Raw genomic sequence first — 26922 nt, forward strand, 5'->3', positions numbered from 1 at the left:
GGGGCTGAACCTCTGGGGAACGGCGGTCAGGGCAGGTGAAACCCAGGGTTGTCCGGCCACCAAGCAGAACCTGGTCCGAGTACCGGGCTCAGCAGCACTCTACTTGGTACAAGAACTCACAAGTCTGACAGTAAGCCGAAGCCATGAGTTCGCCAAACAAACCTAACCTGTCTGAGTTGGCCCAGGTTCTTCAGCAGCAACAGGCCCAGCTAAACCGTCTGTCTGGAGTTCTACAGGATGTGTGTTCCCAGATGTCAACCCTTCAATCCCAAAAACAGCCTCCTGCTGCGTTGTCCAGATCCATGTTACCTACTCCAGGGTTGCGGCTTCCTGAGCCTCCCAGGTTCAACGGTACCCCTTGTGCTTGCCAAGGGTTCCTCAACCAATGTCTTATTCTGTTTGAAATGCAACCAGCAGAGATAACCCATAAATACAATGATACAGTAATCCACTTTGGATAAGATTAGTGCTCGGACCTTTTTTATTCTATTATTCTTGTTTTCTCGGTTCAAGTGGAAAATTGTTTGGATATTATGTTTAAAATTTCAAGCAATATAATTTTAAAAAATGATCTGCTGATATAGAGCCTGTTCTAAAATATACAGAGGCATGGTTATCTGTGGAAGAGCAACCATTTTAGACCCATAAGCAGGGCCGCCGAGAGGGGGGGGCAGGGGGGACAAAATTCAATGTGGCTTACATATTGTATATAGGTACTTATTTGTACTTGGGGCAATGGAGGGTTAAGTGACTTGCCCAGGGTCACAAGGAGCTGCTTGTGCCTGAAGTGGGAATTGAACTCAGTTCCTCAGGACCAAAGTCCACCACCCTAACCACTAGGCCACTCCATTGTTAACTGTGTTATTATGTTTATTAGGAATGAATATATATGAGGTACATCTTCACACATTTCAGATTGTTCATTGTTTATTAAAGATGTGGTATACCATTTGACTAAAATAGACCACGGTGATTTACAATAAAATAAAGCATTTGTGTATGAAAAGAACCCCATTCATAGGCAGAAAAGGACCTATCACACACACACACACACACAAAGGATGCATTCACAACAACAAATGCAGTTTTGTATATATCTCCCCAAACTAGCTTCCCACCACCATCATGATCCTGCATGTTTGTTGAAACAACCTAGAACATTCATCTCACTGGGCATCCATCCAGGATAGAGCTAAGAAACATTAAATTGAAGAATGGAAAAGGTTTGCTTTAAAATAACTTTTTAATGCACTGCAGTTCTAATTACAAATATGGTTAAACTTTCAGATATTTTTTAACTCTTATTCAGCCTGACTGAACCTAAATACAAAAAAATAGTTAGTTGAAGCAAGCAGCTGTATGTGGTAGTTTATGGTTTTCCCTGTCAAGTGATGTCAGTTTTTTTGCCTCCTTATAGATACTAGGGATGGATTGTTATTAACAATGATAGAAAAAATGTCATTTGCAAATGAAAATGAGCACCCCCCCCCCCACATTGCCATTTTTTGAGGGGGGGGGGGTGACACAGGTTGCCTGCCACTATAGAATGTTGGCCCTGATGTGGCCAAGGCTGAGATTTAGCCTGTACTACCACATGATTAGATAGCTGTGTGGATGGTAAAATAGCAGCCTTTGCTGCATTAACTGTGGCCAAGATCCAGGCTTTTTCCCAGATGTAGTCCCCACCACACGCCCAGGCACAAAGCCCGCCCCTAAGCTCAAGCCCCTCCATAATTTAGCCCCCCTCTAAGTGGAAAGTCATCTCTCTGGGCCTATCTGAACATCCGTGGTGGTCTTTGAGGGGGGGGGGGGATTGTTGGGTCATGAGGCAGGAACAATGCCCATTCATTCCTGTCCATGGCTGCACTAAATCCAATATGGTGGCTGCAGCCTCTCACCATAGTCTCTCTGTATCACCAGGGGTAGCGGTAGAATCGTGAGACTATGACAAGAGACCACAGACACCTTATTTAATTCAGTGTGGTCAGGCAGGAGCAAATGGGCATTGCTCCTGCCCCAATTGACCCCTCCCACACCACCAGAAATATCCAGGTAGGCTCAGGAGGCTTTCAGGGGCTCAGAGGGAGGGAGTGTCTGTCCTTGAGGGAAGGAGGGGGTTGCTTGATCTTGGTGGAGGGGCTGGAAGGGGCACCCAAAACAATATTGTTCCTATGATGACATAAGTGGGGAATCTACAAAATAAAACATGAAAAGTCCCATAAATGACATGAGAGTCAACACGAAGTGACAATTTTCCAGCTGCCCATACTTAATAGATACTCCTTCTGTTTAGTTCATTTAAATGTTGTTTCTTATAATAACTAAGCAGGTTTATTAAAAGCAACAGTCTTAGTTTTTCATCAAGATCAATCTCTTTAAGAAACCAAGGCTTTTATTGTGAAGCAGCTCTCACCAATTGTAGATGAATAAAATGTTAACTGTGTAAGCACATATTCATTCTCAAGCCCTAAGGCTGCACTATAGAGTACCAAGTACTTTTTCTACATCGATTGGTATTAGTTGATGTTGGTTCTTGCACACTGTGATCATTTAAAAAGAGATTGAATCAATGCTTTTTTCTTTTTTTTTCCAGTCTAAAAGCCCTGTAAAGACCCTGGTTCCATATTCAATTACAGAATAAATCACTGCAACAATTATAAAACAGAATACTATGAAGCAATGACCAAAATATTTAAAACTCATAATGAATTACAATTAGCCATATAAGTACAGTTTAAAATGTGTACCATTTATTATTAAGGGGGGGGGGGGGGGGGGGGGCTGTTCACATACACCATGATTGGGTAAAACTATGTTGGCCTATTGATTTCCTGTGAAGGCTCCTTTTGTTTCTGTAGGCTTTGCAGCTTTCCCATAGACACAGAATGTGAAGGTCTAATTTTATTCCTGGTACAATGCTATAGCATTCTAGATAATCTCATATTTACAACTCACTTTAGGGGTCCTTTTACTAAGCAGCGGTAAAAAGGGCCCTGTGATAGCGACAGAGGCTGTTTTTGCCACGCGCTGCAGCCCATTTTACCACAGTAGGCAAAAAGACCAAAAAAATGGCATGGCCATGCTGTAAATTTTCACTTATCACATGGTCATGCTGGGGGGGAAGGGGGGAGATTCTGCATCAATTTCAACAGAATCTGACTGGTCTTGAATTGGAGTACACTTTTATTGTGTCTGTACCTCAATGTCATACCCATCTAAAGTATGATAAATGCTCCCTCTCCTACTCCCACCCTTAGATATTCTAACTACTTCAGAGAGAAAGAGAGAGAGAGAGAGAGAGAGAAAGGGTGGGGGGGGGGGGGGGGATCTACTGGGATGTGCAGGGCAAAATTTTTTGTTCTCTTGTTTTTCCTGTGTTTTCAGAATGTTTCATTTCATTTTGTTTTTTCTAAATCACATTTTGTGAGGTAATGTTAATAGTGTGTGTTCTTCTCAAAGACTACATGCTATTGTTAATAGTACATATGTAAATAATGGATTAGATTCTATTTATCACGCCTAAAAAACTGGTGCCAAAATTAAATATGCCTAGGTGAATTCTATAACATACACCTAAATTTAGTTTCTATATTTTATAGAATACGCCTAAGTTTCTGTGTGGTTTATAGAATACACTGAGCACCCATCTGGGGCTGTGGGCTGTGAACACAGGGGGACAAGGTTTAATTCCCACTGTAGGTGGCGTTAAGTGCTTCCGCTTTAACCCGGTGGTAACTGGGTAGTACGCTGTGCTGCCCAATTACTACCAGGTTAATACCATGCTAGAAAATGGCTAGCTATTTTTGCTAGCGTGGCAAATGGCACATGCTGGGGCTGGAACTACCACCAGCGCCAGTTCCAGATCAGCATGCGGTAACTCCACCCACTGAGGTGTCGTTGAGGGCTTCCGTACTAACCCAGTGGTAACCGGGTAGCATGCGGTGCTGCCCAATTACCACCGGGTTAGCGCCATGCTAGAAAATAGCTAGCCACGTTCACTAGTGCAGCAAACGGCACATGCTGGGGCTAGAACTATCACTGGCGCCAGTTCCGGATCAACATGCAGTACGTTCGCGTTGGGCTTACCGCCGCTCTGTAAAAAGGGCTCCTTAGTTGTTGTTCACACCTTCTGTGGTTCTTATTGTTTCTTGAATTTCATAACCATTTTTGAAGGCATCTGTACCAAACTGTGAATTTATTTTACAAATGGTGTTTGAAGTGAAAAAAAAAATGTCCCCAAAACATAGGCTATGCAATGCTGTGTTCACATCAAGATCCTGGAACCAAGATTAAATAATATTGTGCATACTGCATCCCAAATGATATTCAGCTCTACCGTACCTGGTGTTAGTTTTCGTGGTTTTTACCTCGAGCTAAACACTCATTTGGGCGAGAACGGACAACACACTAACCACTTCCATTCAATTCTAAATTAAGTGAAGGAAAATAGTTTTAATTTTTTTTAGGATTTCCATGAGATAAAATAAATAATTCAACAGCAAAGTTCCGCTAAACATTAGTGGCTAGCCTCGACAAGCAATTTAACTGGACAGCAGCTGACTAAATCATTTCGAATACAGGGCAAAATATCTTTAAAATGGTTTACCAACCACACACTGAATGTAACAGTTTTGAATCTAGCACAAAGTTTAAAATAATTTCAAAATGGAATTCAATTGAACTCTCAACTTAGCTTGTTTGCAATTTTTTTTTCTTCCCCACATCATTAAGCTTTACAAGTTTGAAATCCCTAGGACAGTTTCACTAAAATCTTGGAACAGCATTGCTACATTAGATGAGTACTTTTTTTTTTTTTCTATAACCCTACATTTACTTTCTGAACTGTATATTGTATTGTAGGATTCATTTTTGGCCTACCAGAGCATCGGGCGTGAATCACGCATATGCAGAAAACTGCGCATGCACTGGAGCTCCAGTGGCCTAGGCCAAAACCAGGTGTGGCTGTAGACCTATCTTGCTTCCGGTGCCACTTCAAGATGGCTGCCAAGATTTCAAGCAGTGACCTTGAAAGACTTCTGCAGAAATCTCACGAGGCTGCCACTTTGAAGTGGCACCATGAGCAAGACAGGTCTTCAGCAATGCCGGGCAGGAAAGAGGGGGCTCTTTCCTGCCCCGCAGAGACCACTAGGGCACGATAATAATGTAAAGGAGGGGAGGGGAAGAAAGGACACTCCCCTAAGGCCCACTGTCTATCTGCCCACTGCTGCCAGCCTGCCTGTTCATCCGCAAACCTGGAAAAATGGGCAGGCTGGCAAAACTCTCCTGGACGCCCTGCAGTGTCCTCAAAAAGAGGACATTTCCAGGTAAAACCGGATGTATGATAACCCTATGGTTACAATATACTTTTAATTTATTTAGAAATCAAATTTTTACAAGCTTCTGTTCATAAGGACCTACAGTGGGAATTAAACCTTGTCCCCTTATGTTCAGAGCCCACAGCCCCAGATGGGTGCTCAGTGTATTCTATAAACCACACAGAAACTTAGGCATATTCTATAAAATATAGAAACCAAATTTAGGTGTATGTTATAGAATTCACCTAGGCATATTTAATTTCGGCACCAGTTTTTTAGGCATGATTGTAAAGATGATGAGGCTACTGTAATGATGAAGCTCCCACCTCAGGATCCCAGGTCCCTCTTTCACTCAGGGTGAGCTGGTTCTCAGTATGCAGATTTTATGCAAATTAATCTACTACCCTTTTCTGCTCAGGGTGACCTGCTTCTCAAAAGGCAAACATAGTCAGGTCTCACCAATCAAGCTATTTTCATACACATCTTTATTCCAGCCTCTGGGGCACACTTCTTTTAGCTTAAAACACTTTCACAAGCTTAAACAGTTCTTCCAGCTTAACCATTTAATTTCTTCCTACTCAGTGCAATCTTCCATTTTAAACATTTCTTCTTGCACAGTTCAATATCCATAGATTTCTTCCCCCCTGAGCCCTCTCACACAGGCATTTGGGCTCAGTACTAACTCAGTCCCTGGACACACCGTCCCTCCTTGTAGCCCACAGCTCTAGACACACAGTCTCTTCATCTTGGACACACAGTCCCTCTTCACTGTTCTAGGCACACAGTCTTTTCACCTGGGACACACAGTACCTCTTCACTGTTCTAGACATACAGTCTTTTCAGCTGGGACACACAGTACCTCTTCACTGTTCTAGACAGTCTTTTACTCAGTCCCTGGACACACAGTCCCTTCTTGAACACATAGTTCTCATTCTTGATACTCCAGGGCCTTCTTACCCCAGCCAGCTTCCTTCTTGGGAACACACAGTTCTTATACCTGGCACTCTAGGGCCTTCTTACCCCAGCCAGCTTCCTTGCTTTGCACCCAGTTCACCACCAGTCCAAAGGGCTCAGCCAGTACTTCACATGGGGACCTCCTGCTTCAGCTACCAGCCCTTTTCTTCCGCTGCTAGCTCTCCTTCCCCCCTCACCACTCAGGTGGGGTTTTAAGTGTTTAATGGCCAAACAGGACCCAGCCCATAACCTGCTGCACCTGTTTCCACCTCCAGGACTCTCCCCGTTCCTAGCGACCTCCATCTATACCTCCCCTTACTGGCTCACCCAGCCCTTCTCCCTGGACATTTTAGGGGAACAGCGCCCTCTAGGGGCCTAACCAGGGTAGGACAGCCTCTTCCTTCTCACAATGATATATAGAATCTATCCATTATTTACATGTGTACTATTAAGAATAGCATGTAGTCTTTGAGAAGAACACACACTATTAACATTACCTCAGAAAATGCGATTTAGAAAAAACAAAATGAAATGAAAAATTCTGAAAACACAGGAAAAACAAGAGAACAAAAATGTTTGATAAATCCCAGTAGATTCCCCCCCCCCCCCCCCCCACACACCTTTTCTCTCTCTCTTTTTCTCTGAAGTAGTTAGAATATCTAAGGGTGGGAGTAGGAGAGGGAGCATTTATCATACTTTAGATGGGTATGACATTGAGGGACAGACACAATAAAAGTGTACTCCAAGACCAGTCAGATTCTGTTGAAATTGGTGCAGAAGAGCTAAGAAAAGGCTATGCTATTTAAGGGAATGAGGAAAGTGAAAAAGACATGGTTTTCTTTCTGGTGCTGTACTTTTTTTTTTAAGTGAGGATGACATTGATAATTTTGTTACCACTGCTACTGAAAACAAAGACAGACTCTCTGGAAATGGCTTCTCAGCTCCAATAATAAGGCAGGAGGTTAAAGGAATGTCAGACTGAAAAGGAAAGGAATGAAGCAAGCATTCCTTTCAGTGACAGAGGTGTTTTTATCGTTGTTGTCATTTTTAATAATTATCCTAAAACATTCTGTTAAGCATTTCTGTGATGAAGTTTGCAAGGTTACAAAAAAAAACTTGCCATGGTGCTTTAAGAACTCAAAATAAAACAAATACATTTTACAAATCAAACTGACAGATAATGCCATTGTGTGGTGGCTCAGGGGGTTACAGAAAGGTCATAACGGGTCCTTTTACTAAGCTATGCTAAAAAGTGGTTGGCAGTAGTTATAGCATGTGGGTTTCCTGCACACTCCGCTACTTCTTAGCGAGATTTGAAAATGGCCCAATTTCAATTTATTCTATTAATGGTCATATGATATTTTTCAAATTAGTGTGTGGCCATTTCTGTCTGAGCCCTTACTGCCTCCTATTTAGCAGGTGATAAGGGTGCTCACGCTACTCGTGTGCCCGATTACTGCATTACTCGATGCCCAATTACCGCTGGGAACGCCTACTCCCCGTTCCCCATGCTAGAAAATAAAAATCATTTTCTAGTGCAGGAAACAGCATGTGGCAAAACCCAAACTACCAAGGCATGGTAGCCCTACCATGCCTTGGTAAAAGGGTCCCTTAAAGTTTGTATATGCTCCATGCAAGTCTGATTTTGAGAGGAATTAGTATATGCAAAGTAATCTTCTTCTTGAACCAACTGAAAATTATAGGCCCATTTTATATAGAATGTCATGGATAGGAATTTTATTTATTAGGATTTATTTACCACCTCTTTGAAGAAATTCATCCAAGGTGGTGTACAGCAAGAATATGCTGAACATAGACAATAGGCAATTATAGTAATAAACATATTCAAATAATGATACACATTATGGCACAGTATGCTACTAACAACTAAAAAAATAGCGGATGAACACAATAAATTGTGAGATATAAATGTTAATCAAAGAGGGGGAGAGGACCTCAGACTCGTGACAGCTTCTGATCAATAAGATCATATCAATATAGTCACCTCAATATAATCACTGGTCCTCTACCAACCTCCTCCCTGAACGTTTCACTCGTGCGGTTCTAATATCTAAAATCCATAATTGCCATAAATCACAGCCAAACGACAGAAACCACAGCTACTTAGCTTATTGCTGCTTAATTAAGGGCTTCCCCAACGGTCCTGTTTTGCCAACTGGGGCTTCATCAGGGAAAGAGGACCCAGCAACACCAGACTGTGGTAAAACCCAGCAAGCTGTTCGTGTCTTAACAAAAACGCGTGTTTTTTGTTACGACATGAACAGCTTGCTGGGTTTTTACCACAGTGTTGGTACAGGAGGTTTTTCTCCTTCTTTGGGCCTTCCTGCATCTTCCCCAATACTGACACCCCAAAACGGAACACTGATTTGTTTATGTATTTACAAAGGCTTAATATACCGCCCTTCATCATGGAAGTGGCTTGAAAGCGGTATACAAAGTATAAGCTACAAACAGGAAGGCAAGGTACATTGGAGGGTAGAGTAAACAAGGGTGAAAAGATGAGTCTTCAAGGTAGATTTGAATGCATGAAAGGAAGGTTCTGAGCAGAGGTGAAAAGGTAGTACATTCCAAAGTTTTGGGCCAATGTAGCTAATCAAGGAGGTTTTGGTTGATTCTAGTCGGCTAATAGAGGGAGAAAGTAGTTGTAAGAGCATATTGAACAGGAGGGGGTGTAAGGTATCAAAAGATGGGAAAGATATTCTGGGGCTGTGGGGAGGTAGGATTTGAACACAAGTACTAGAATCTTAAACTGGGTCCGCGTCAACAGGGGTAACCAAGAAAGCAAGGGGGTAATATGATTGAAAGGTGTGACACAGCAAAGGAGAAGAACTGCTGTAGATTGTAGTAATTGGAATCACTTTAAGGATTGAAGTGGGAGTCCGAAATAGAGAGAGTTGCAGTAGTTTAGGTGAGTAATTACTAGGGCCAGTAAGAGGGAAAATAAAGTGGACAGCATGTATACAATAGAGGGGAAAAAAAGTGAAGCTTTGACCACTGCTTTAATCTGGTGATTGAAGATGACCGCCCTCCCCCCAGAATTTTAACAGTTTCTTGGAATGAGAGAAGGTGTTGGTTGAGAATTGGGATAGAAAACATGAGAGAACAAGGGTTAAGAAAATGGATAGCTTGACATTTTTGAGAACTTAGAAAAAGACGACTGTCACAGAGCCAAGCAGATACTTTAGGAAGACAGACTGAGCTCAGACCAAACAGTGAGAAGGGTGAAAGTGATACAGGATCTGGATATTATCTGCATAACAGAAAGGGAGACAATGGTTGAATTTTATTGCAGTGGTGCAAGAAAAATATTTGTACTGTTCTAGGCAAAGTATACTTGTTCTAGGCAAAGCATAGTGTAGCTTGAACAGCCAGCATAAACCACCCCCAAGCAGAAGTTTCACCAATAGACTCAATTTTAAGCAAATCTTATTTTAGTACTCAGAATAAACAAAGAAAATCCAACTTACAGTTCAGTTGCTTGTAAAAGAATTGTGACCTTCTGCACATAGAGTCTATATCTAGCCACCTCAGAGGCAGGGAGATGGCCAGAACGTCAGCCCAGCTGAGAGGAAAAGCTATAACACTCAAGGAAAATAAGGGGGAGAATTCAGAGAAAATAAATGGGGAATGACTTGGGAAAAGAGTTGGAGCAAGCCTGGGGTGATGACTTGGGGAAAGTCTTGAGGATGTCCTAGGGAATGTCTTTGGGAGATGTCTTGGGACTATGTCATGAGGAATGCCTTGGGGAGAGGTGAAAAATATTAATGGAATTAGAGTACATTAAGCAGGGATCACCCCTAGAACAACTGCTGATCACAAAGGCATGCTTGAAAAACCAGGCTGTCTCACACAGCCTGCAGGAGCAGAGAGAGGGAAGGCTGGCCCTAGCTCAGAGCTAACATTCAATAGGGAAAGCTCACAAGGAATCAATCATAGGAACTTCAAACTAAAGGAAAAGCAGGCCTAATACACAGTGCTATCTATTACACAAACAATGCAATTATATACAAATAATACTCATATTAAATATACATCACAATATACCCTGCCTCCATGAATATGGGGGTAGAACAATATTAAAGAGCGAGGAGGCAAGAATGGAACCTTGTGGAACACCAGAGTTAACAGAGAAAATGCGAGATTGAATACTATGGTGAGCAACTTAATAGGTACGATTAGACAGATAACTATGAAACCAACAAAGAACAGTCCCATTGATACTGAGAGACTGTTGGTGAGGTGAACTCGTCCCTCTCTACACACTCACCTCCTCACCTGATAGTGATTAAAAAGTATTTCCCAACACCAGAGTCAACTGGCTTGTCCACCCCTACCCAAATGAATCCTTGAGAAGGGCAGTATTCCCACAAGTCAGCATTCTGTATGGTGAGCTTGCTGCTCGTGGTTGAGAAACAGGGACCCTCAGGTCTGAACTTAGGATTGGCTCATTCCCAGAGGATCCAGACTGTTCTCCAAACAGCTCGGTTCCCAGCAGGGCTCTCCCAGCTGGCACCACTTCTTGTGTTCTTCCTCAGGTCACATAGGTGTTGTCAGGTTCTCAGGTTCAGAGCCCGCGGGGCCAGGCTCTGGAACAAACGTGAGCCCTTGGGCTGCTGACGAGGAGCGACAGCAGCAGGCAAAACCCACCAACCAATGCTGGGCAAGCACACCAGCACCGGCAGGGACTGCAGGCACCGCCCAGCGAGCCGGAACACATGGACTGGAATCCCCCGAACTGGAGGACACTGGACTGGAATCCCCCAGACTAGAGGACACAGGACTGGAACACTGGACTGGAGCACACTGGACTGGAGTACACTGGACTGGTCCGTACAGCTTCACCTGCACTTAGCCACTACCCCCCAAGGGTTGAGCCCCTGGGTTCGAGTGGTCGGCAGGACTTACTGGATACCGGATGACACAGGGACCAGGACTAGAACAAGCTGAAGCAGGAATGCTCCAGGTACTCAACTAACTGAAGTGCTCCTAAATCTAAACTGACAAACCTAAGCCCTATCCTACCAGGTGTGCTCCTAAGCCCTGCACAACAAAGGGACTTCCTAAGCCCTAAACTAACAGGAGGTCCTAAGCCCTGCTCAACAAAGGGACTTCCTAAGCCCTAAACCGGTGATGGCGAACCTATGGCACGCGTGCCAGAGAGGGCACGCAGAGCCCTCTCTGTTGACAAGCACGCCGCCGGTCGCCTCACCCGAAACTTTCAGCCCTCCCTCCCACCCGGCGTCAAGCATTCCTCCCTCCCTCCCACCCGGCACCAGCCCACCCGGCCTCCATCCCTCCCTCCCTCCCTCCGAACCCGAAGAAATTTAAAAGTCTTCCCTTGTCTGTCCGAGTAGGCGGTGTCAGCATCAGCAGTAGCAGCGAAAAGCGTGCTGCTGGTTCAGCACGTCTTCAGCCTTCCGTCTCTCAAGCTCTCTGGTCCCGCCCTCATTTCTTAGGGCAGGACCAGAGAGCTTGAGAGACGGAAGGCTAAAGACGTGCCGAACCAGCAGCACACTTTTCGCTGCTACTGCTGATGCTGACGCTGCCTACTCGGACAGACAAGGGAAGACTTTTAAATTTCTTCGGGTTCGGAGGGAGGGAGGGATGGAGGCCGGGCGGGCTGGTGCCGGGTGGGAGGGAGGGAGGAATGCTTGACGCCGGGTGGGAGGGAGGGTGCCCTGGTGCCTGCTGCTGGGTGGGTGGGAGGGAGCGAGGCCTGGTGCTTGGGTGGGAGCGAGGCCTGGTGCTTGGGTGGGAATGCTTTCTGCCTGGTGCTTGGGTGGGAGGGAGGGTGGCCTGCCTGGTGCTTGGGTGGGTGGGTGGGAGGGTGGCCTGCCTGGTGCTTGGGTGGGTGGGAGGGAGGCCTGCCTGCCTGCCAAGTGCTTGGGTGGGAGGGAGGGTGGCCTGCCTGGTGCTTGGGTGGGTGGGTGGGAGGGTGACCTGCCTGGTGCTTGGGTGGGTGGGAGGGAGGCCTGCCTGCCTGCCTGCCTGGTGCTTGGATGGGAGGCCTGCCTGGTGCTTGGGTGGGTGGGTGCCCTGCCTAGTGCTTTGGTGGGTACGTGCGTGGGTGGGTGGCCTGCCTGGTGCTTGGGTGGGAGGGTGGCCTGGTGCCTGATGCTGGGTGGGTGGAAGGGAGGGAGGATTGGTGCTGGGTGGCCTGGTGCTGGGTGGGAGGGAGGCCTGCCTGCCTGTCTGCCTGGTGCTGGGTGGGAGGGAGGCCTGCCGTTGGGAGGGCAGGGGGAAGAGGAGGGTGGCTGGACATGGGTGGCTGGAGGGGAGGGCAAGGGGAGAGGAGGGTGGCTAGAGGGGAGGGCAGGGGGAGAGGAGGGTGGCTGGAGCAGAGGGCAGGGGGGAGAGGAGGGTGGCTGGCACATGGGCGGCTGGAGGGGAGAGGAGGGTGGCTGTAGGGGAGGGCAGGGGAGAGAGGAGGGTGGCTGGACATGGATGGAGGGCAAGAAATGAAGAAGAAAGGAGGAAAGTAAAGAAATAAATGGAAAGGAAGTCCTGGAAATGGAGTTAAGAGAACAGATAGAGAGCAGCAGAATCAGCGACTAGGACCAATATGGATAGAAAAACAAAATCACCAGACAACAAAGGTAGAAAAAAATCATTTTATTTTCATTTTAGTGTTTGGAATATGTCCAATTTGAGAATTTACATCTGCTGTCTTATTTTGCACTTGGTATACTGGAACTGTAACAACTTACAGAAATGATTTATAATGAAAGAAAATCATGTTATTTTTTTCTCCTATACTATTATAATATTTTCAATGATGTCTGTTTATATGCGCCATGGCTGGTGTAAGGGGGTGTGGCTATCATAGGGGTGGAGTCATATGTGGTGACCCCACCCATGATGAGTACCGGCACTTTGCGATAAATAATTAGATTTTGGGTTGCTGTTTGGGCACTTGGTCTCTGAAAGGTTCGCCATCACTGCCCTAAACTAACAGAGCAGGGAAATAAACACAAAGCTAACACAGGTGCTACTAAGCACCAAGCTACAAGCAGTGCTCTACAACTCTAAACTAACTAAGGTGCTCCTATGCACCAAACAACCAGAAGTGCTCCTAGCACTAAAAGGGACACTGGGGAGCCACAAGGGAAAAACAAGGAAGAAAAAACACAAAAACTAGCAAAGATGCTTCCTAAACACCAAGCTACAGCTGTGCCCCACAGCACTAAACTAACCAAGCACTAAACCTACAGAAGTGCTAGTAACAGAAACTAACAGGGGAGCAGGGGAGCCACAAGGAAACAAGCAGGGAAGCTAAACACGAATCAAAGTGCCCACTGCACTAACACTAACCTGGACCTTTAGCAAAAGCAAGCAGGGAAACTAGACACAAAGTCAGAAGTGCACACTGCACCACCCTACCTCAAGCAAACGTTGCAAAGGCCCTGAAGAAAAGAACACCACTTCCTTATCAAGGCAGGCCCTCCCAGATGATGTCACACTCCCTAGACCCAGGCATACAGCACACTGAAACCCAGAGAGGCCCAACCCACACCAGTGCAGCACCGTGAAGCACTTGAAGCCAGTACACCCAAAGAGAGGTAGAGCTAACTCAGTTCACACACACAGCTGTAGTCATGCTTCTAGAAGCTGCCAGCATAGAGAGAGAGAGAGAGAGAGAGAGAGAGAGAGAGAGAGAGAGAGAGAGCGAGCTAGCTCAGAAAGGACAGACAAAAGAAACAGAAGCCAGCTAAGAAGATGACCCCCAGGAAAAAGGCAAGTTTGAGAGGGGTTCTGACCACGATCATAAGAGGTGTCCATTGAACCCAAAGCATTTGCAGCCAACAGTCATGTTGAATGGGTAGACTGCTTTCCTCTTCAAGTCCCCATCGCTCAGAACAGGTAAGGGAGAGAGTTGCTTAGCATCCTCACATGGTAGGTGCCATCTTGGATCTCCACTACCAGCCTTTATCTGTGGCCCACTTTGTCATAATGATGCATTACAAAATTCTACTCTGTGAACAAAGTACATAAATGCCAGAATAATTATAAAATATGCAGGATACTTATACAAAAATGGAAAAATTAAGAGATATTTTCTTCAAATATCATCATAAATACATATAATTTGTGCAAAAAATGTTGCCCAACATCATATTTATGATTCTGATTCCCCTGCACAATTCTGTTCTGTATTCCTGTGGGTGGTATGGAAGATCGGCTTCCAAATCCTCCTCTGTGTCATCTGGAATAGCGTAGCTCAGTGCTATACTGTGTAACGTTGAATGTCAAAAAAAATTTCTGCTTATTAGTCAGACAAGCAATTTAAAATACTCTCAAAACTATCCCTACACATACACTGACTTTTCAATGGAATAAATAATACCCTGTCAGTTCTGTATACGTATGCCTTAGTATAAGAGTCTTGGGATTAACTACAGGAATAGGGAGGCAGAGCTGGTTTCAAAATCCTGCTTTATACCGTTTAACGAAATATTAATGAATGTACAGTGGACTAGATTCTGTAAATGGCATCCAAATTTGGGCGCTGGAAAAATGAGCATTAAGCGCTGTTTTATAAATGGTATTCTCAGTTGGGCACCGTTTATAGAACGGCGCTTAGAGCTGGGATTCAGCTGAAACCTAGTGTAAATCCTCTCACCTAAATTAAGCATGGATCTACCATATTCTATAACACTGAGCGCAATGAAAGTGGCATTAAGTGGGAGGTGGTGGAGATAAAAACGGTAACGGAATTCAAAAATGTGTAGGATAAACATAAAGGAATTCTGTTCTGAAGGAATGGATCCTCAGAAGATTAGTGGAGATTGGGTGACAGCACTGGTGGTGGGAGGCGGGGCTAGTGGTTGGGAGACTTCTACGGTCTGTGCCCTGAAAATGGCAGATACAAATCAAGGTCAGGTATACACATAAAGTAGCACATATGAGTTTATCTTGTTGGGCAGACTGGATGGACCATACAGGTCTTTCTCTACCGTCATCTACTATGTTACTATGGCTCAAGGAGATGAGCAAAGTAGCCAAGTCATAACAAAAATCACCTCACAGCACAGTGAACAGGACAAAATGGCTGAAGAATGACAATGATGGCCCACAACATAATGAGAGGGACAAAGCAGCACAAAAAGAGGTATAACACCATAGAAACAGTGAGAAGGGCACAGCAACACCTTCAGAGGTACAAAATGCAAAAGGCACAGAGAGAGGGGGAAACTGCACCAAAAGTATTAAGAAATATATTTCAATGGTTCCCAAACCTGGTCCTGCAGGCACTCCAGCCAGTCAGGTTTTCAGGATATTCACAATGAATATTCATGATAGATTTGCATGCAGTGGAGGTAGTGCATGCAAATCTGTCTCAAATATTCATTGTAGATATCCTGAAAATCTGACTGGCTTGGGTGCCTCCAGGATCATGTTTGGGAAACACTGCCTTATGTCAATGCTTCCCAATCAGTGTAACATGCACAATTGTATGCCCTGGAAAAAGTCACCACTGCCTGATGCTCGTGGTATATTACAGCAACAAGAAACACCAATGGTGCATACAAAGGTCCAGATTCAGTAAATGAAGCTGAAAAGTAGGCACTGGGAAAAATTTGTGCTCAGTGCTGTTCTGTAAAGGAAGTGCTTTTTTTGTAGGAAAAAGGTACCGGTACTCATTATGGGCCGGGTCACCATCTATGGCTCTGCCCTATTGTAGCCACACCCCTTACTCCAGCTGTGGCGCATATAAGCAGTATCATTGAAAATACTATATCAGTATAGGAGAAAAAAAAACTTGGGATTTTTTTCATTATAAATAATTTCTATAAGCTGTTACAGCTCTAGTATACCCAGTGCAAAATAAGACAGCAGATATAAATTCTCAAATTGGACATCTTCCAGACACTAAAATGAAAATAAAATGATGTTTTCAATCTTTGTTGTCTGGTGACTTTGTTTTTCTGATCATGTTGGTCCCTGTCTCTGATTCTGCTGCTCTCTATCTGTTTCCTTAACTCCATTTCCAGGGCTTCCTTTCCATTTATTTCTTTACTTTCCTCCTTTCTTCTTCATTTCTTGCCCTACATCCATAGGTAAAAGCTGGATCCTCTGCTGACTTGACTGGAGGAGGTATAATGTGGATCCAGCTTTTGCCTATTTTATTCATCCATGTGCAGTTTTTCTCCTCTTTTCCCTTTCCTTCATCTTGTCAGTATGCATCTCCTTCCTCTTTCCATCCATGTCCATCATTTTTCCTCTCCCTCCATCCATGTCCAGAATTTCTCCTCTCTCCCCTAAATCCATGTGCATCTTCTCCTCTGTCTTTCCTTCCCTCCATCCATGTCCAGCATTTCTCCTCTCCCCCTCCACTTCATCTACTTCCTCTGTTTTCCCTTCCCTCCTCTATGTCCAGTTTTTCTCCTCTCTTGCAGAAACAGGAAACTACTTCAGAGGAAGGTGGGACACTGAGAGGGAATGAAGGGAAGGCTGGAGGAGGCAAGTCTGGTCCTTTCATTAACAACGGCGCTGCGACTTCAGATAAAAGAAAAAATAAAAAAGATTTAAATGCGTCGCGGGCGGCAGGAACAGAAAGCAGGGCTTGGAAGCTAAGGGAGGGCAGTTGAGCTGGCCCTAGGGGAAAAAAGGTGCCGGTATGCTGTACCGGCACGTACCAGCACAATAAAAGCAATGTGTAAAGGGCACTCCATGCTGAGTCCTCTATAGTGTTTAGCGCATATTCCTGGTGCCCAAATTTGGGCAAGAAGACTTACACCAACTTAAACCTGGTGTAAATCCTGGCACACAACTTGGATCACAGCCCCAATTCTATAACAGTCATAATCTGTATTTTTTAAATTAATGGCCATGCACTACTTTTATCATTAGTGCGCAGCCTTTAAAGAAATGTTACTGTGTGAGCACTTATCCCCAGGGCTACCGAGAGGGGGGGCAGGGGGGACAAAATTCCCCAGACCTCCAAGGGGGGCCCAGCACCGCAGTCCTCTCCACCCGCCCCCTCCATCCACCACTGGGCCGGGCCCCCTCAATTCAAATCATAGCACCTCACCTCAACCTCGCTCCATGTGAAAGAAGCGCAGCAGCGGCAGTCTGCAGATCGCCTCCCTTCGGGCCTTCCCTCCCTGTGTCCCACCCACTTGCATGAGGGAGGGACACATTGAGGGAAGGCCGAAAGGGAGGCGATCTGCAGACTGCTACTGCTGTGCTTCTTTCACACGGAGCGAGGTCGAGGTGAGGCGCTATGATTTGAATTCATGGGGGCCAGGCCCAGTGGTGGACGGAGGGGGGTGGCGATGATGATGACCTCGAGGGGCGGCGGCGGTGGGGGTGAGGCCACGGGGGCGGCCTTGCCCCAGGCCCAGCCTAGTCTCTCGGCGGCTCTGCTTATCCCCATCCATTTTGTAGGGGATAAGGGCTCACGTGGTATTCCTGTGGCAACCAGTTAGCACAGGAATGCCCACTTTCCATCTCCTGACAAGTCCCCTAATAAATAATTAAATTATTTTTAGCACATGCTAATTTGGTAGTTACTACAGGAAACCTGAACACACTCTGCAGTTCACCATTTTAAGCTGTGTTAGGTGCATGTTAGAGCCTAGCACAGCTTAGTAAAAGGGTTCCTTAACCCTCCATTGCCCCAGGTATAAAAAGAAAAGAAAGAAAAGATTTTGAGTCCACTAGGAACAAAGTACTTGTATATAATAAATGTAAACTGTTTTACTTTTACCACAGAAAGATGGGGTATCAAATCTATGACTCTTCTCTTATCAACAATCCTCTAAATAAAAATCAAATGATCAGAAGATGAATGTCAGAGTCTAAAAATCCTCAAAGATAGCATTACCCAGTTCTTCGTCATCAGTTCTTTACTGTGAAATCATAATATGTAAAATACCATATGTGAAATAAATTTTACTTGAAAACTTCTCAGTTTGAACAAGCATTGCACATCTCAAAAATAAAATAATGGATTATTACTTATCTTGACTAAATAATCACGGAGAGCCTCCATTCGGTATATCATGCTTCAAGACAATACAGTTTCCTATAGATTCAGAAAAATGTCTGAAGTCCTCTACTCATAAACTATGTGTGTATCTCACTAAATTCATGCAGCACTCATATATATACACACACAGTGGTGTGCTGGAGCTGGCTCTGTCCAGCTCGCAAGAGCCGCTTGTTAAATTTTGACAGCTCTTGTGAGCCGGTTGTTGTTGGGGGCGAGCCGGCTCCATTGGGGGAGGTAAGCATGGCAGGGGGCGCCATCACAGGCCATGCTTACCTCCCTTGCCGCTCCAAGGCATGTCTAATGATGTCCTTCGCTCCCACCCTCCCCTCCTGCTGCCATCTGACTTTTTAAATTACCTACTACTACTACTATTTAGAATTTCTATAGCGCTACAAGGCATACGCAGCACTGCACAAACATACCTCGGTCGAAACCGCTATTTAAAGCCCTGCTGCATGCAGGCCGTCTCTCCAGGATTCCCCTGCTTGCTTTGGTGACGTTCGCGCCCTTAGTCCCGCCTTCTGATGTCATTCTGACATCATTTCCTTTTTCCGCGAAGGCGGGACTAAGGGCACGAACATCACCGAAGCAAGCAGGGGAAGCCTGGAGAGACGGCCTGCACGCAGCAGGGCTTTAAATAGCGCGGGCTTCGATGGAGGTAATTAAAAAAGACAGATGGGAGCGGGAGGGAAGGGTGGGGGCGAAGGACATGTTCGCTGGACATGTTTGCGAGCGGGAGGGAAGGGCAGGGGAGGGAGGAGAATCATTGGGTATGGATGGGGAGAGGGGGCAGGGGAGAGATTTGCTGGGCATGGATGGGGAGAGGGGGGCAGGGGAGAGACTTGCTGGGCATGGATGGGGAGAGGGGGGGCAGGGGAGAGACTTGCTGGGCATGGATGGGGAGAGGGGGCAGGGGAGAGACTTGCTGGGCATGGATGGGGAGAGACCTGCTGGGCATGGATGGGGAGAGGGGGGCAGGGGAGAGATTTGCTGGGCATGGATGGGGAGAGGGGGCAGGGGAGAGACGTGCTGGGCATGGATGGGGAGAGGGGGCAGGGAGAGACCTGCTGGGCATGGATGGGGAGAGGGGGGCAGGGGAGAGATTTGCTGGGCATGGATGGGGAGAGGGGGGCAGGGGAGAGAGGAGAGTTTCAGGACATGGATGGAGGGGAGATCAAGAGAAATTCTGGACATGGATGGAGGGGAGGGAAGGGAGAGAGAAGAAATGCTGGACATGGAGGGAAGATAGAGGAAGGAGATTAGATGAGGGAAAAGGAATTGAGGAGAGAAACTGCACATGGATGGAGAAAATAGGAAGAAGCTAGATCCACTGGACAGTCAAGTCTGGGGAGGATCAGAAATGAAGAAGAAAGGAGGAAAGAAAAGAAATAAATGGAAAGGAAGCCCTGGAAACGGAGTCAAGGGAACAGATAGAGTGCAGCAGAATCAGATACTGGACCAGCATGATCAGAGAAACAAAGTCACCAGACAACAAAGGTAGAAAAAAAATAATTTTATTTTCATTATAGTGTTTGGAATATGTCCACTTTGAGAATCAGGTGCTAAACGTTAAAAGTTTATATTTATTTACTTATTTATGGCATTTTATCCCATATTAAACATGAATTAGATTGGAACCTGGGATCATTTAATTTTTTTTCCTGGAGAGAGAATTGCATTGCCCCTCCCCCCGGCTATGGCCAGCTGCAATTTGGGGGGGGGGGCGCAGAGATGGGTGGGTGGGCGCAGCGGTGGATGGGGGGGCGCCAAGGTGGACGGGTGGGGGGGGGGGCGCCAAGGTGGACCGGGGAGAGAGCCTGTTGTTAAAAATTTACCAGCACACCACTGTACACACACATACAAAAATGGTGACAGAGTCTATTTAACATTCACAAAGCAAATGATCTCAGACAGCCAATCAGCCTCAGTCAAAATAACAACATCAATTAAATGTCTGCTTTTAAACCAGATACGGGCAGAGTTCAAAATATCTAATATTTTGCTCTATAATTAAGCTGATGTGGTTCATTTTTTCCTTCCTCGTCAATCAGGCTGAACATAAGTATCACTAGCCACTTAATATTAGCTGGAATTGGCTATATTCATGCAATGGTGCCAAAATAATCAACACCAAAAAAGGGCTATTCTATAAGCCATGCTTAAAGTTAGGCGTGGTTTATAGAATAGCGCTTACGCCCGGAAATCATGCCTAAGTTTAGGCATGGCCACGCACCAACTGAAATGTGGTGCAAATGTACGTGCCTACATTAGATTTGTATCCCTTCTCATTATTAGTAATGCTTTTTTACTATGTAAGCAGATATGATTATCACCGTTTATAATATTCTTCTTACATGTTTTTTGTGATGCTTTTTTTTTTACCATGTAAGCTGCACTGAACCTGCTGTATGTGGGAAAGCGCAGGGTACAAATGTAATTAATAAATAAAATAAAAATTATATAACACCCCTGTTCTGCCCATGACCTTCCCATTTCCATGCCCCCTTTTTTCTCATGTGTAAATATAGGTGCAGATCCCATGCCTACATGCACACGTGTATATATCAATTACATCTAATTAGTGCTAATTGATTGTTAAAAACGCAATTATTGGTGCTAATTACCTTGTTATTCAATTAAATTGCATGCACAAATTGGGTACATGCAATTTAGCAACTTTTATAGAAATAAAGGGAATATGTTGCTTCTGTTTCCAAAGTTTCACCAAAGCTGATGATGGAACCCCAGTCTGAATCCATTTATATTTATTTAGGTGAAGGAGCATTGAGCTGGAAGTTAATCCAACACATATAAGTGATGTGAACCGCTTTGATTCCGGTGTTCGAAAGGCAGTATATTAAGTGCTAATAAAACAAACATATATAAGTACACAAGGGCAAGTGTATAATATAGATGATAAAACAGTAATATTTTAGCAAGAAGAAAACATTCTGTTATGAATAGGAACATCCATCACCTTTTCTTATGAACTAATGTCTCAATTGCCTCTTCTTGATCTATCCCAAGTATATGTGATGATATTACAATCCTAATTCCTACATGGGACAATATCCAATCCATAAAACATCACACAGAGATGTATATTCCTAATTACCACCTGGATGGCTGAAAATTGCCTAAAATTAAACTGTGATAAAACAAAATTCCTTCTAGTTGGACAAAATGAATCAAGACCACTTTTTGTAATAATTGGTCTCTCTTATAAGCTAGAGCCATCACTGAAAATCATAGGTGTTACAACAGACCAAAATTTGTCCGGAGAACTGCACGTGAACGGGACCATAAAGAGATGCTTTTTCCTAATGTATAGTTGTAGACAAATATTTCACACAAGATCCCTTCAGATTAATAGCTCAGGCATTGTTTCTAACCAAATTGGACTACTGCAACATAATCTACTTAAGCTGCACTAAAAAAAAAAAAAAAAGAAAATACTGTAAAAATTGCAGATGATACAAAGCAGAGCTGTAAGACTGATTGTTGGGTCTGAAAAAATTCGATAGAGTCACTTCCCTGTACGACCAGTTACATTGGTTGCTCATGCAAGCAAGAATTATTTTCAAGCATTGCTCCATCCTGTATGTTCCCTCTAATTGCAATTTTAGACTCAGGGCATGGTGCACAGAATCCTTTCAAATTATCTTTTCCATCTTTCAAAGGATTTTGCTTAAAGAAAATGTTTTCCTGCCTATTCCCTTATCAACCTGCCAAGATCTGGAATATGCTGCCAACATCTGTGATTTGCATTACTTGGGGGCCCTTTTATTAAGCCACGTAGGCACCTACGCACACCCAATCTGTGCCAGTTCAGAACTACCACCCGGCTACCATGTGGCTGGGCAGCAATTTCATTTTTTACGCGTGCCCACTATCAGGCTTATTTTCGAAAGAGAAGGGCGCCCATCTTTCGACAAAAATCGGGAGATGGGTGTCCTTCTCCCAGGGTCACCCAAATCGGCATAATTGAAAGCCGATTTTGGGCATCCTCAACTGCTTTCTGTCACGGGGTTGACCAAAGTTCATGGGGGTGTGTAGGAAGCGTAGTGAAGGCGGGACTGGGGCTTGCCTAACACATGGGCATCCTCGACCGATAATGGAAAAAAGAAGGGCATCCCTGACGAGCACTTAGGCGATTTTACTTGGTCCATTTGTTTTTACGACCAAGCCTCAAAAAGGTGCCCGAACTGACCAGATGACCACCGGAGAGAATCGGGGATGACCGCCCCTTATTCTTGAGTGCATTTATGTGAGGGTGGAACACAGAATGAATGCATGTATTATTTTCAAATTATCCATGTAATTTTATTGTCTCTTGCAAAAATAGCAGATGAAGGGCCCTGTTTACTAAGGCGTGTTAACGCTTTTAATGCACCTACAATTATCGAGCGAGTTAACTGTTTAGTCACCTATAGGGATATTGTAGGCACGTACACAGTTAACGCTTGTACATAGCTAACACACATTAAAGATGCTAACGCGCCTATAACGTTGCTTAGTAAACAGGGCCCAAAGGCTCTATTTGCATGTTTAGCATGAATGCTACATGCTAAATAAATTTTTTAAATATTTACTAAGGTTGTAGATATGTATGTACTTTAGAAATATGTGGGTTATTTGAAAATTTCTCCCCAGACAACCTAGATCTCGGATGTCCATATCTTCAATAGTGCTCCTTTTCTTTCACTAGCTGTTTTTGCACCTGTATTTCTCTTCCAGTCTGAAAAATCTGGTACAATTTAGTAAAAAGCTACCTAGTAGCAAAACAGTGCCCTTAGAAGAGGGTCATTTTCCTGTAATGCTCACCTGCAGCTAGCATTAACATTCTGGTGGGGTTTTGCAAGCAATGTGCCTTTCACAGTTTAACTCTCTTTAATAAATAGCATTAGATTACTTAATTTGACCATTACTTCATTAGCATCTATTTAAATATTATATATGACCCCCATCTAATTAATATGCTGAAGCTCATGAAAAATACTGTTTACATGTCTGTTTCAATATTGCTTTTGAAAAACACAACCACCATTGCAGTTTTTACTGCTTTTAACGTGCAATGATTTTGGTGATGAACTCTGATTGAACTTGATGATAAATCCTTTTTCATCGTTTATTGAAAAGACTCCACTGGAAGGAAAAAAATCAAACATTTTCCCATTAAAAAAGACTAAGTGCAAGCAACACATTTCATGTCTGGTTATTTACTATTTAGTGATAAGTTTTTGTCTTTGTTTACATTATCAAGCATAAAAAAGGCAAAAATTTGTGGAAATAAATTGCAGAAAGAACATTTCTGTTGATAAATTCTTGATTAAAATTATGTATGTATAAATGTTATTCTATACTTTGCCTTGCTTCCAGTTCAGTGTGTTTCTTCTAGCAAAAAAGGTGCCGGTACTCAAATGTCAGGCCACCCTTCAGGGATGAGGTGATCACTGAGGGACTCACCTCACAATAGCCAAGACCCCTGCAACCAGTCACAGAATCTATGACAAGCAGAATTGGTGTTTAGAGCCTGAGCTCTTTCATTAAAACTTGGGGACCATGGGCCAATTTCAGCACACAATGGAAAAGGTGCCGGTACTCAGTACCCCCAAGTACCCCCTCAAAAAAAGCCCAGAGTATAACTCTGGAGTCCTTTTTACTAAGGGAGACCTTTTACTAAGCCAGGGCAAAAAGTGGCCTGTGGCAGTGTGAGCACATCTTTTGGATGCAATCCTGGCCATTTTTACCACATCCTGGAAAAAAGGCCTTTTTTTTACGGGGCTAGAAAATGGACATATTGCAAAATAAAAACCAGCCCATGTCCATTTTCGGCCTGAGACCTTACCACCACTCACTGATTTAGGAGTAAGGTCTCTCGTGTTACCTGGGTGGTAGGCACGAAGTGTACACCTACTGCAGTTTACTGCAGGGTAAGCGCCATGCAGTAGGAAATAGAAAATATTTGGTGATTTGAGGCAGACGCACCTGCGATCGCTCCTTTCAAACTCCAGTGCACTTCCTCAGAGTGCCTCCCAGCCCGTGGTATTCAATGGGCAAGCGGAGAGGGAAAGTTAGGGATCCTCCCTCGACTCCCAAAATGATTTCATCGATGAGACATACGACACTGGATTCTTTTGGAGCTTTTGTGGTCCCTTTGAAGACATCGTCTCCTTCTGCAAGAACTGACGCTTTGGGGTCAGTGAGCAGTGCAAACGGGGCTTCCTTGAGCCTCTTTGAATGTACGGCTCCACCACAACCGGGGAGGGAGAACGCTGTTGATGTTTTTGCAGCCAGGGAGGCTAACGCCAGGGAGCCAGGTTCGCAAGGAGGGAAGGATTCCTCAGCAAAAGAGATCATGGCCCCTGGGCAAGAGACAATTGTTCAATCAGCTTGTTCCCGTAATAAGCCATATGGGAACAGATTGATGGGAACATTGGACACTAAAGGGTTAAAGATATTACCTCCAGAAATTGTGAGCACTCTATCCCAGGTAGAAAGCCAATCTCTCTCCCCTTTTGCCATCTAGTGGCATAGTTAAACCAGCCGTAGTGACTTTAGAGTTACTTTGGGACATGATTCATGACACTCATTCTTCTTTGCTGACTGTGATAAGAGGAAATTTTAAAGATATAAAGGCTATTTCTGAAGCGGTGTTGATTCAAGCGCAGGTAACTGCTCAGCAGTCCTCAAAGGTTGAAAGTTTGGAATCTAAAATGCAAATCCTGGAGAATATAGAGGTTGTCTCAATTAAGGATAAGAATTTTCTACATCCACGCTTAGAATATTTGGAAAATCAGGCTAGAAGTCTTAATTTGAGATTACTACTACTACTATTTGACATTTATAGAGCGCTACTAGGGATATTCCTCAACTTCCCCAGGTCACCACTGATTGCTCCTTTGGACATGGTTAAAAAATATTTAACAGAGGTCCTGGGGATGGCTGGAGATTCATTGCCACATGTTACATGAGCTCAATATATCTGGAGCTCAAAAAGATCTACGGGAGATCTCTCTCATAAATGAGAAGTGGATAAAATGAATCTTACCGCCTTTTTGGAAACCTCTTTAGAGGTGATTACAGAGAGAACTACTATGCTGGTTACTTTTGTCTTGGATCCTGATCAAAATTCAATTTTGAGACTTTCCTTCAGACATTTGGAGACACTTTTTTTGGGGTTCAAAAGTGCGCATATTTCCTGACCTTTCTAGGGTAACACAGATGAAGCGTAAGGTTTTTTTGGCCTTGCGGCCCAGAGTGTTAGCCTTAGGGGCTAATTTTATATTACATTTTCCCTGTTTGTGTTATGTATTGTATGAAGGTAAACAATTTCAATTCTTTGACTCACAACAGCTAACAGAGTTTCTAGAAGCTAAAGAGGAAGTGAATGTCATGATTAAATCCTGAAAGTATGGCAGGCTAGAGACAGAATTTAGAGGGGGCATCTACCTGTTTATTTTTTATTTTTTCCTTGATTAATGTATTCTCTTAAATCTTGGGTTTCTGATTTCCAGATTGGTGGGCGAAAGATTGATATATACTTTCTTCAAAATGTTTGGAAGATTTTCTATTTTATTTATATGTTTTTTTCGATTATGTCTGATATTGTTGAGATATGTAATTTGAAAACTTAATAAAAAAATTTTTTTTTTGAAAGAAAATATTTTCTACCGCTTGTTTGTGGTGCATGCCAAATTCAGAATTACCATCCAGGGCATGTGGCAGCTGGGCGGTAATGCTGATTGGTGCATGCTGGACGTGCATAGGCCCTTACGCGCCTTTGTAAAAGGGTCCTCAAGTGTTTTTTACGTGTACTGAGGCCTCCTTTAACTGCAGAGGGTAAAAGGCTGTCTTTTTTTCTAAAAAAAAAATGGCCATGCAGTAAGTGAACTACTTACCGTGTGGCCATTTCGGAGGGAGCACTTACCAACACCCATTTAGGTGACAGTAAGGGCTCTTGCACTGCCCAAATACCGCCGGGTTAAGCACCGGCACTATAAAAGTAGAAAATATTTTTGTAGCACCAGAAATGGAGCACACTGGGTTTGGGAACTACAGATGTACTTCTGCAGTAGCCTGGCAGTAGTTCCAGATTGGTGTAGGCCAAGCCTTTAGTAAAAGGGCCACTCTGTTTCTAAGTAACAATAATCAAACATTTGCCACACGATATTCAAAACAATTTAAGTGGGCAGGAGAGGCTCCTGCATACTTAAGTCACTTGGGGCTGCCCAACTGTCAATATTAAGCAGCACTCAACAGGACAGTGCCACTGAATATTGGCTGTGACCAGTGTTTTATTTTCCCCCTCTTGGACCTCTTTCTGACTCCAGATCACACGGGGGACTAAAGATACCTATTTTACCTAACAGGTTCTGTATGGTTTCTCCAACCTCCATTGTCACCCAATCACAAGGAGGTCTGCTCTGGGTTTGCATTAGGGGCTGTAATCGAATTCTAATTCCCATAACTACTGCTTTCTGTCTTCCTGGATCTAGGTATACTCTGGGCCATTTATGTTCCCAGATAATGCCTAATAAAAATCTGTCTAAGTTTCTCCAGAGACTGAGTGTATGTAATCTGCCTTGTAAACTAAATGTAAGGTAAAGAGAAGATAGAATAAAGACAGAGATAGAT

The sequence above is a fragment of the Microcaecilia unicolor genome, chromosome 3 (assembly GCF_901765095.1).
Source record: "Microcaecilia unicolor chromosome 3, aMicUni1.1, whole genome shotgun sequence".
Classification (NCBI taxonomy): domain Eukaryota; kingdom Metazoa; phylum Chordata; class Amphibia; order Gymnophiona; family Siphonopidae; genus Microcaecilia; species Microcaecilia unicolor.